Genomic DNA, 12,832 nt, shown 5'->3' on the forward strand with positions numbered 1-12,832 from the left:
CTGGGCTGGGCGCGGGGCTGTGTGCAGGGTGCTGGCTGCGGGCTGGGCGCGGGGCCGGGCGGTGGGCGCGGGGCCGGGTCGGGCTGAGCGCAGCGGTGGCTCCTCTGCGGCGCTGTCCGAGGTGCTGATCATCGACTCATGGAATGGTTTGGGTTGGAGGGACCTTAAAGATCATCTAGATCAAACCCGCCTGTATGGGCAGGGACACCTCCCGCTAGACCAGTTTGCTCCGAGCTCCATCCAGCCTGGCCATCAATAATTCCAGGGATGGGGCATCCACAACTTCCCTGGGCTACCAGTGTCTCACCACCCTCATACTGAAGAATTTCTTCCTGCTGTCTAACCTACATCTGCCCTCTTCCAGTGTAAAGCTATTATCCCTTGTCCTATCACTACTTGCCCTTGTAAAAATTCCCTCCCCAGCTTTCTTGTAGCTATTGGAAGTACCTGTAGGTAGTGTAGGTACTTTATTCAGGTACTAGAAGGCCACTATAAGGTCTTCCTGGAGTCTTCTTCAGGCTGAACAACCCCAGCTTTCTTAGCCTGTCTTCATAGGAGAGGTGCAGTCAGGACCTAATGAACCCACCTGTCATTCTGCAGCCCTCCAGGATCCTTCTCGTAGGGAGCAATTTCCTTGTTTGGTTGCCACTATTTTCCCGATTTCAGCTCTGCAGCATGTTGAGGTCACTGCTGGGTAGTAGTGTGTGTACTACTTTTTAAATATACCCAAAGACAAATGTTTCTTACTTTGTGACATGTGGAAGATGTTTAGGTCTTTGTTGTTTATGGGCAGACCTATTAGCAGGGCCTCTGTTTAGGGTTAGATTATGCTTTCCTTGTTAAGATTCAGTTCCAGTTGCTTGACCAAATTGTAATCATTCAAGTGAAAATTTTCCATACTGCTTTAGGCTTAATTGGCTTCTTTACAGGAGCTTTCTCTCACAGTCATTTCTATTAAGATCTTGTAGTTTTTGAGGATGAGAAACTGTCATTGTTATTTTGTATATGTTAATAACATCCCTATTATTTAAAGGCTAACTATTCCCAGGATAAATTATGATTACGCATTTTCCTCTGTCATAATCCAGTCCAAATTTCACCACATTGTAAACTCTGGAAATCCTTGATTTATACATTGTAAGAGGAGACTTGTAAGAGCTGAGCTACTACATTTGCTGAAGTTGCTTTTACATTGTCTTTGTTTCAGTCATGAAGCCAGGGTCTACGCAGGGCATTTTCAACAGTTCTTGCTCCTCCCTAGTGTGGTGCTGGCAAAGAAAATCCAGAACTGAGAGATTCTCTCCACTTTTCTGTGAGTTGGCTGCTGATGTCCTTCTCATGTGGATTAAGGAACTGCTTAGACTGGAGGTGGCAGCAACAAATAAAAATGGCTCTCAGGGTGAGAGAGGGAGTTGGTCAGGTCTAAGAGAGAACTTTCAGCTGATGGGGAACATATTGTCAGTCGGTTTGTAAAACAAGTGAGGGAGTATGATTATTTTGCACTATTCCTCCTAGTCTCTGACAGTTGCAGGAGTTTGCTATCCAAAAGGTATCCTTTAGAAAGAGCCTCCCTTCTTCAGAGTAAGATCAGTTCAGAAGCACAGCTGACTTCTCATTAATAGTGTTGCAGAGATATCACTGAAAATCCATTAGTAAGATGCACTGTAATGTGTACTAGGTCTTATTTAAACTTCAGGTTACTTCCATAGCATATTTATGCTGGACTGAAACGTTTCTTGTTGTTTTTTTGAGTACAAGCCAAAATAAGTTTAGAGACACAACAGCACAAAAGGGATTTATTTCTGTTTGACTTTTTACTTTGTCAGTCAAGAAATATTTCAACCTATCTGTTCACTTGTGGAGTTGCTGTGCAATGCCTTTAGTTTTGGTGGGATGTTTTGTAATAATTCAAGACTACTAAACATCTTAAGACTTTTGGACATACTTTCATAGTCAACATTTGTTAGAAGATGATCAGTCCAATCTCTAATTTGTTTTTTGGTAAGATTGCTTTTAAGAGGTTCTTCTCATGGAGTTGTGAAAATGTGATCAAAGAAAGCACAAAAGCTTTGTTGCCCAAGGAAAAAAAAAACAACTTAAAATGCTTCAGAAATGTGTAAACCAAACAGGCCACTGAATGGTGATGTTAACTCTAAGACATAAGCATAGCAAATCTTGGTATTCTACAGTTGATTTCTTTTTCAGAAACATGTGTTTATGCTGTATTCATAGCACAATAATAAGGAAACAATATGGATTATGCAATTTATCTTAAATATCAAGTCCTAACTCTGGATATAGAGGGTATTTTCAGGTGTTAGCCTGGGCAATTTGGGTTTTGAAATTGTGTTCACTGAAATTTATTATAAAGCTAAATCATTATATTGCTTTTAAAATCTATTCTTTGTGATAATTTAATTAATGCATACAGAAGCTTTTTTGTTGTTGGGTTTTTTTTCATGACAAATCCATTATATATTGCTTGCGTCAAATATATTTAAACAGTTTTAATGAGAAATCAGTTTAACACTGAGTGTTAGGCTGCAATGTGTTGTTTGACACATTTCTCACAGGATGGATCATGAAGCTAGTGTATGTGGACTTTTTGAAGATAAATTGCTTATGGGCAAATTGGGGAAAAATGAGGGATGTAAGCATTTATGACAAAGGATTTTATTGTAGCTAATTACTTATACAATTCAGAGCTTGACTAGCTAAATGGTGATGATCACTTCCCAGTAACCTCTGAAAATATTTTCTCATTGGAACTCTCAGAAAGTGATTCTAATTTTGGGTAGAGCAGTGTCTTGGAAGAACAGTGGAAAGATTGATAAGAACGTATCATGTTCTGTCTGGGGTGCCTGGACTTACAGTCTCACGTTGCAAGGTCAGTGTCTCATGCTGTACTTTTTTTTGTTTGTAGGTTAGGGGTTTTGGGGAGGGGTGGAAGAATCCATTAGCTGCTACAGTTTACCTATTAATTAACTATGGATGAAGTTGCCTCATTTGGTACAGAACTCTTTCAGTTATTAAGGTTACATGTAAGAATTCAAGTGGAGGAGGGGAAGAACATGCTGATTGAATATATAAGATAGGCTGGCTAAAAAATTTTAGACCTAGAAATACAGGTCTAAACAGCCTAAGTTATCTGTGTTTTGTTTGTTGTTTTGGGGGGGTTTTTTGTGGTTTTTTTTTTAAAAAGAGAGTTAAGCCTTGCAGATTAAAGCCCTCTGGGGAGCCAAAAGTAGCTTATTACTTTGGGGGTGATTTAAAGGAAAAAAAAACCCCACGTACACTGTTGATAACCCAACTAAAAACTCATGTTTTCCCAGACATAAGTTGTAGAGTTCAGTTCCCTATCCCTTTATTCTACATCATGCATTTATTTTATTCCACACATCATAGACTTCCTACTTTTGATTAAAAGTGAGGTTTGGCAGGCTGATTTAGATGAACAAAGTAAAAAATGCAGTGTTGCATGTGCATTAATAAATATGAAAATGTTGGGCCAATGTTATTAATCAAAATAAACATACAGCTATCTTTTATGACTTCATGTTCCCTTTCAAACTCCTGGGGCAGCCCTCCTGTTCTGCTTTTTGTAGGCCCATCATTACGGATTCTGCTAGAAGTGTTAGTTTGTCAACAAGACTGAACACTCTGCATCAAAGGCTGCCTTTCAGCCTTGCTCAGAATACTTAAGATGAAAGATTTAAAGCCAGCTTCTCTGAGAGATATCTGTTACCCTGCCTGTGGTCTCCCTCAGTTCAGTTTGGGATTTGTTTTCTCAAAATGTTTTGAGAATTCCTGGCAAAACTGTCAACAAAACAATTTCTTAAGAGAATAATGGATAAAAATAGCTAGCTCCTTCCTGGGGAAAGGCATCCTTACTGACTAATACCTGTGAGGAGTCTCATTTTTAATGTCAGGTCTTCTCAGCTGGAGCAATAGGCTTGAGTACATTATTTTTACCACTTAGTGAGGGCAAAGCGCATGCCTAACACTCTTGCAAACCACAAAGGGATTTTACTAATAGTGTCAATAAAATTACAGTGCATTCCTTGTCATTCTGAACATTTGTGTATCATCCAAGTCTTTGCAGGGTGGCTTCACTCTCTTTTCCTTGCCTTGTAAATTCTTTGTTACAGGAGTTGATCATTACGGCATGTAGACAGACCTTGGCTCCTAATCTCTGCTCTCAACTGCTCTCTGGGACAACAATAAGTATTTTTTAATAAGTAGGGGGGTTGTTTTAGCCACATACTTTATAAAGTGGTGCATATTCCAATCTTTGGCCAAACCCCACGTGCCTTTAATGATACCAAGATGTGTCTGAAGAGAGTCCTCTGCAATTTTGTGGATGTTGCATTGTCAGTGCTTTATTCTAAATTGCAGCCATCCATTGTGAGCCTACACTCCATGGGTTAAAATGCATTTTGATATTAGAACAAGCTTTCATTATGTTTTCCCTCTTTCCCCCCTTCTCCCACCCCCCACAATTTGGAACTTGAAGCTTTCTAGTTAAGCTATTATGGTGGCCATAAACAGGTGCGTGCTTTACAGAGGGTCTCATTCTGTGGTTTCCACTGGCATCCTTGGCCTTCTGAACTCCCCTTTGCTGCCTCCTTCCCCCTCAATAATTTTTCATGAATGATAGCTTTTCAACACCCTGGGAACAGCTTGTTGGGAAAAACACTCTTCACGGGGTGCAGTCAAATCCTACACATTTCTTCAAGGGAATTTTATGAAAGGAATGGTACTGTGCTGCAGGTATGACGTATGCATGGACCCCCCTTCCCCACTCACTCCCCTACCCCCTGCCTCTATGGTTCACTGTGATAAATTTGCTTTTTAATAATGCCAGAAGTCTCTCTCACCACAGGTGCTTCTCAATTAAAATCCACTTTGTTTAAAAACTGGAGGCTTGTTTAACTGAGCCCCTGGTGAGCCCGTCAGATCCCAGGATAGGTGACAAAAATAGATTGGTGGACCTCTGGAGCTGCATTGAAAATGCCATATCCCAGAGTACCAGAGGGCAGCGTCGCTCTTAAAACAAATCTGCAAGTTTGAGAAGCCCTGGTTGTTTTCATTGTGGGGCTTTTTTTAAAAATTCATCTTTTAGCATTTTGTTTCTGCTACCCTTCTCACACCCCCTTCCTCAAATGCGTTCCCCTACTTTCTACTGTTGCTTTGGCTATTCAGAAAATAAAAGGATAAAAGGGATATTACTATTTTTTTCTAAGAACAGTCTCTCTTACTTTAGTATTCTAATGATATTTGCAATAAATTAATGTAAATGGCATAAGCAGAATGGGGCTGAGGCCTTATATATATGTATATGTATAAAAAACAACTTAGTGTTAGAATTGTGATTTTATTTTTTCTTATTTTTCCTTTATTTTCTATTTAAACAGAAAGGAAAATTTACTTTTGAGTGATCTGATCTTTTCCCTGCACTCTTAGATGTGTATTTTTAGCACTTTGAGCACATGTCCTGTCCTCAGATATTGCTTACCAAAGCGCTTTGAAATAACTATAGAGTGTGGATGGGATGACTCAGGGGACTGGTAATTGAATATGGAGCCTTTTCACCTCCAAGTCACTAGTTTGAATCCAACCCAAGTTGCTAGCGACCTAGTGGTTACCCTCAGATGGCTGTTTAGTGGCCTGTCTGAAGTGAGTTGGTGGTCTCCGTCCAGCTGTTCGCAAACAGCTGTCCACATCACAGAAACCACCATCACAGTTAGTACTAATTAGCAGCCTTGTTGGCAGTGTCGATAAGTGAGGCGAAGGACTGAATTAGCCATCGAGCTGTTAGAGGTGGTCTCTCCGAAGCAGAGCCAAGGCATCCTGCTCTTGGAGCCGTGCAGCAGCAGCTGCTTTGACACTGTCTGGGTTGTGTGTGCCTGCGTGTTTTCTCCCTCTGGGGGGGTCTGCAACTGTTCCTGCTCCCACAGGATCAAGCTATGAGCCTTGTCTCCACTTTGCCCTCTGCAGTTTATTGCTTCCTAGGTTCAGGAGTGTCTCCATACCTGGCAGTTGGACTTGCCCACTCCCCCTTTCTCAGTCAGATTAGTCCCCTAACGTCACTGCTATATTTACCAGTCATTAGATCCTTGACATTTCAGTCTGTTTGTTTCATAATTGCAGCTGCACCAATGATTGCTGTCAGTTTCCAAAGTTTCCATCCTTCCCGCACCGTTTTGCTGTCCTCTTTCTGAAGGGTTTCTGCATTTTATCTCTGCAAAAGTGTTCTTTCTGAAGCGAAATGGAATGTAGCCATTTTGAAGGTGTGAGAATAAAATACATAATTCTGACTTCTGAAAATATCTGGTAGCTGAAAAAAAATAATCTTGCAATAAATATATTGTGTTTGGGGAGTCTGAGAGTGCAACCTTCATATGTACTCTGAATGGTGCATTAATGTATTCCAAGGCCCACAGAGGATCCCTCTGCTGGTAGTAAGATTTTTAAGTCTAGCCATGGTAATCCGATTGCAAGATGAAGAAAATTCCACATTTAAATGGAAATAAACATGGTTGGCAACATTTTAAGCTGTAGGCAATTCATTCTCAAAATGGGGAATTTGGTATGCATACTCTGAATTCCATACAGGGGAACAATAGTAACAAAATTTTGATCAAAATGTGGTGTTTTTCTTCCCATGTACCAAACTAAGCTCTGTAGGACACCATTCCCAATTTTTTTCATCTGAGTTTTAATGTTAGTGGTTTCTGCAAAAATAAACATTCCCTCAGAATATTGACAGCCCAAATACAGAAGCCAAAACTGAAGGTAACAGCAGTGACCTAATTTGTTTTTCTCCTCTAACTTGAAAGAAATAGCTGAAGTGAAAAGCACTAATAGAAACAAGTGATTTAGACTTTTAAGCTTTTGATTCCTGGTAAGGGTAAGGATGAATTTGTATAGTATGAGATTCACAGGTTGCCTTTTGAGGAGGAGGACAGGGTTGCAGCTGTTATTTAAGTTAGGGGTGTCATTGTGCTACACGCTTCCAAGTAACTAGTTAGGCTGACCACCATTTAATTGTATCTATTCATGCAATGATAGATGATTAGTTCAGACTTGACTGCGACTGGATCAATGTTGTGCATCTTTCTGGAATATGTATTTGTGGTTTTTTAGCCTGCTATGAAGATAGGCTGAGAGAGTTGGGGTTGTTCAGCCTGAAGAAGAGCAGGCTCTGGGGAGACCTCCCAGTGGCCTTCCAGTGCCTGAAGGGGCTACAGGAAAGCTGGGGAGGGGCTTTTCACCAGAGAGGGCAGTCATAGGACAAGGGGTAATGGTTTTAAACTGAAAGAGGAGAGATGTAGGTTAAATATTAGAAAGAAATTCTTCACCATGAGGATAGTAATGTGCTGGAATAGATTGCCAAGAGGTTGTGGCTGCCCCCTCCCTGGCAGTCCAAGGCCAGGTTGGATGAGGCTTTGTGCAATCTGGTCTAGCGAGAGGAGTCCCTGCTCATAACAAGGAGGTTGGAACCTGATGATCTTTAAGGTCCCTTCCAACCTTAACCATTCTATGAGTACTGATGAAAATTATAAAGTATATATTGATGTGTCGGTTAGATTAAAAAATTAAGATTCTCAGAGGATGAAAATACAAAAGACTTTCTGATTGATAGAGAGACAGCTGTGAAGCAGAAATACCTTAATCAATGACAACATGACAAGCCAAATACTGAAAGTAGGTCTCAAGTGACCAAATTGTTGCTTCTGTGAAATAACATGACTGCTATGTGATGTAATCTAAACTGTTTTATTTCCTTTTCTTCTACTAATGGCATTAGGAACAAGAACACATAGAACTTGTAATAATTTACTCACTTTTCCTTGTGTCAATATTTGGTGAGAAAAGAAAAACAGTAATCAAAGGCTTTCTTCTGCAAGGTGCTTAGCACTCTAGGTCTGACCTGGGTGTTGAGAAGAAATTCTGCACTGCGAGAGTGGTGAAACACTGGAACAGGCTGCCCAGACACATGGTAAATGCCCCATCCCTGGAAGTGTTCCAGGCCAAGTTGAATGGGTCTTTGAGCAACCTAGTCTAGTGGGAGATGTCCCTGCCCATGCAGGGGGGTTGGATTTAGATTATCTTTGAGGTCCCTTCCAACCCAAACCACTTTATGATTCTGTAGCTATGGAGGAGGGTGTTGGGAGGCTCCCAGGAGAGCTGTACTCTAGCTGGGCACAGCACAACTGCAACAGGAGGTAAGGAAGCCCAACTTGGGGCCTTCCCTTATGTTTTGGACAGCCTTGGGAAATTAGCTCTTTGAAGCTGATTGGAAGGTTCTAAAAAGGAGAATCCCACACTGGCTACTTTCTTGAACAGTCCAGAAGAGGCAGAAATGATTGCTGTTTGCATATTGGAAAAAGTTAATTATGTGTTCCTTCTTTAAAGCTCAAGCAGGAAGGAAGACTACATGAAACTGCCCTGAAAATGTGTCTTCGAGTACGAGTTCATAGCAGAAGTACTGCAAGTCTGGAAGAGATGAAGTCTTAAATCTCAAAATGCTGGTTTTATAGAGGAGGTCATGCTCCCCTCTCACAAACGAAGGAGATGGGAAGAACTGAAGTGGAAACAGTTGGCAAGGTCAGTCTGTCTTGTTGTCACAAGAGTGGCAGGAAGGAGGCCTCCAAACAAACCGAAGCCCCGGGAGTGAGGCAATCACCGTTTCTTCCTGCTCACATCAAATTCTTGTTCAAGGCATTTCCAAATAAGGGTGAGGAACTGAGTGCTGCAACCGCAAGATGACAGTGCAATGCTGTTAAAACCAAGACTCCTTTTTCTTTCTACTTAAAATAATCTGTGCCCAGCCATGAATCAAAGCGCCTCTGTAACCTGCCGTGCTCTAAAACAGACTGACAGAAACTTATACAAATCCCTCTGAAAAAATAAATGATGAAAAATGCTTTAGCTGGCAATTCCAGAATAAGGATGGTTAGCAAGTTCCACTGTGGAGTTAACATGATTTTAATCATTTGCTGCTTGTTTTTCTCAAAGGACACAATACTGCCATGTGTCTGTTGTGTGAGCACAAGGCACACAGTCACAAGGCAAAAGTCATTTTTGTGTATTGTGTAAGAACAAAAAAGAAAAAGAGAATGAGGAGCAAAATTTCCTGGCTAATATGAGTTGTCCTGAGATCAGTGGAACTTTACTCATCTATGCCAGCAAAAGTCTGCATTGCCACCCATACCCTCTAAGCCTTCCCCTTTATCTTGCCAATGTAACAGGAGCAAAGAGCCTTGGAATAGTGGGTGAGATGCCTCACTGAACTGAACAACAAACCGGTATGATACTGAGAAAAAGAAGGAAAGAACAATTTTAGCATTTGAGACTTAGGGCAGGGGTGTCAGCATGGGAGCAGCTTTGAGTTGTCAACACTTGAGTCCACTTTCACTTTGTATGAACTTTCAAATTTTTGGAAACCCTTTCGGTGATGTTTTGATTTCAAAAGCCATCTGGTGGCCTAAATGTCCATACCCAACAATTAAACCAATAAATTCAGAGGCCAGTCTTTAAAGTTCTGAACTTCAAACGCTACCACTAGTGCATTATTCATGGATTTGTTTTTTCCCTTTGATATCTCTCTATGGTGTGATCTATATAGCAGAAAAGAACCCACATCTGTCTGTTTACACCACTCTAGAAATTCCTGTGGGCAACCAAAAAAGTCAACCACAAATAACTGCTGGGCTACCAACAAACATAGTCTCTGGAGTGTCTCCACCCACCTGCCATGGAGCCGTTTTCTAAATCTTATTTGAAAATGGGAAAAATCAGATCAGGGGGAGAAACAGAGTGAGGGCTGGGGGAAAGGACCCATTTGAAAAACTAACCTGGAATTAGCTGAACTAGGATAACTGTTGTTTTGAGGGTTGTTTTTTTAAAGTGTAGTAGGTTACATATGGATCCTGAGCTGAACATCACACCATGACACAGTGCATCATGTTGAATCAGATCATTTGACTTCTCAGGTTTGGGGTTGAAATCTTTTGTGGTATGAGTGGACAGGTTATGCTGAACTGTGTCTTGAGGAAAAGTGGACAGAAAACATCCCCTAAACCATTTTGAAGACTCAGGAAAAAATAATCCAATTGGATAGTGGAAGAGGCCTTAATTCCAGTTCTGCACTAGCCAGTGGGGGCTGCCTGGTATTCTTGTTTTAATGACAGTGTCTTTGCATTATTAGTGATCTTGTTGGAGTTACAATTTCCATTGGTTTGAAAAATTTCTCAACATATCCAAAGGTGAAATCCTAATTAAGACCTTCATTTACTCAAGTTTTTTAATGCAAGTACCCAAACTAAAGAAATTGGTTGGCCTTCTCAAAATCACTGATAGGAGTTACGTACGTGAAAGCACGCAACCCATAAGCTGAATCTCATCCTATGACTCTCTGTATCCTTCAGAAATATGGAAAGTATTCCTATTTATTGAGTTGATCCTGCATCATGCTACTTGATTTGCAATATTCAGTAAGTTCCTGCCTCTGCTTTGACTATTTTTTATCTCACACTATTATTCAATCAGTCAGATGTTCCACTTTCATTTGAAACATGATTAAAAAAAAAAAAAAAAGTGAAGATAGTAGAAAGGTTTCATTGTCCGTAAATTGTTTTTCAGCTGGATGTTGTATCTATTTTTGTCTAGTGATAGGACAAGGGGCAGTGGGTGCAAAATGGAACATAGGAGGTTCCATGTAAACATCAGAAAAAACTTCTTTCCTCTGAGAGTGACTGAGCCCTGGAACAGACTGCCCAGAGAGGTTGGGGAGTCTCCTTCACTGGAGACATTCAGAACCCACCTGGACATGTTCCTGTGTGATGTGCTCTGGGTGACCCTGCTCTGGCAGGGGGGTTGGACTGGATAATCTTTCCAGGTCCCTTCCAGCCCTTAAGATTCTGTGATTCTATTTTTGAGCTTTTAATGCTTGCTGAGGTAATTTCTCTCTGATGCAGATCATCTTATTTACTGGAGCCTAGCACACTTGACTTGTCCCCTTGGAAGCTTGTTACTCTTACATGTTCTATTTCCTGCATCTGGGTAACAGTTTTTTCCATTCTAGTTGTGATCAATTTCCTGAGAAATACTTTTGCTGTTTTTCTTTCTTTGAAAGTAGCATGTAATAGTAGTTTTTTATGAGGAAACGTTTATGTTTGCTAGGATCTTATGGCTACATGGCAATGCTCTCCACATTTTGGACCACTTAAAAAATAAAAATTAATGTTTTTTTAAAAAGCTTTTTTTAAATCCAGAGGAGGCCCACAAAGATGGTCAGAGGGCTGGAGCACCTCTCCTATGAAGACAGGCTGGGAGAGTTGGGGCTATTCAGCCTGGAAGCCTTATGGCAGCCTTCCAGTACCTGAAGGGGCTGCAGGAAAGCTGAGGAGGGACTTTTTACAAGGGCTTGTAGTGAGAGGACAAGGGGTAATGGCTTTAAACTGGAAGAGGGGAGATTTAGGGTAGACATCAGGAGGAAATTCCTCAGTATGAGGGTGGTAAGACACTGGAACAGGTTGCCCAGGGAAGTTGTGGAAGCCCCATCCAACCTGGCCTTGAATACTTCCAAGGAGGTGTCCCTGCCCATGCAGAGGGGTTGGATCTAGATGATCTTCCAGGTCCCTTCCAACCCAAACTATTCTATGATCCTATGCTTTAACAGTTTTTTCCTTAAATCAAGAAATGTAAAACTTTTTTTTTTTTTTTTTTTAACGTCACTAGACCTCCAATTAATTCATGTCAACTGGAAGTCAAGCCAGTTTTTTGATTTGGGGGTGCCCTTTTGACTCTTCCTTTCTCCTTCGTTCTGTGTATCCTTATTACAGAAGATGGCCTCAAGTCCTCCATTTCGTGCAAATTAGAGGTAGTGCTGGGGTCTCTGGCAAGTTCCCAATGCAGGTCTCAGATGACTTAAATCCTTCCCATGGGTACATCGACACATTATTGAGCAATTACATTCTCTTGTGGCAGTCATCTGTGGAATAAGTAAACTCCCTCTATTAGCCACACAATGATATCATGCACCATAAATGCATGCTTGGCCTCCATTGTGTCAACAATCAGTTGCGTTCTCAAAGGAAGAAATGCAAACGTAATTCTAAAGCTGCACTGACTAATAAACAGGTTTGTTTTCTTACTTGTTTCTACCTTGAATGGGAAGATGAAATTTAATTTAAAAGACTACCATAAAAGGTGAAGGCATATAGGTAAGCATAAAGTTATGATTTATTCATTGTAGCCAGATTACTAATTTGGGGGCTGTGGAGTGGAAAAGAAGGCCAGAAGAGGCAAGTCACATTTAAATCCTATTTTATTTTCTTCAATGAGAGCTAGTCATAAAGATAATTTTCTCATCAATAACTTTTGCAAGACTATGACATCCCGTACTGATCATTTGTGGCTCTGCTTGCACAAGCAGAATGTTTATGCAACAAGATGTCACGTAACACTCAAAAATTAGGAGATTTTGGGTTATGCAATAGAGTGCACATTTAATATTGTAATGAGTGTTTTTATTTTTCCCCCTCCCTTTTAAAAATACAAATGTAACTATTTGGAAGGCTTTGAAAACTTCCAAGGGCAGAGTAAATCTAAAAAGGTGACCTTACTTTCTGGGTACCCTTTAATAGCATACAGTGGCTATCACTAGTCCAAGTCTGTGCTTGGATGCTTCCTGCAGCCTTTGCATGTCTGTGTGTCATTCAGTGACGTAGCTGAGGCTGATCACTCTCACTGATACAGTGTTTTAATTTGCTACCCGGAGAAACTACATCCAGTGGTGCCTCCATAATGTGAAGCCTGGCTTCCC

The sequence above is a fragment of the Chaetura pelagica genome, unplaced genomic scaffold, assembly GCF_000747805.2.
Source record: "Chaetura pelagica isolate M959 unplaced genomic scaffold, ChaPel_1.0 scaffold117, whole genome shotgun sequence".
NCBI classification, from domain to species: Eukaryota; Metazoa; Chordata; class Aves; order Apodiformes; family Apodidae; genus Chaetura; species Chaetura pelagica.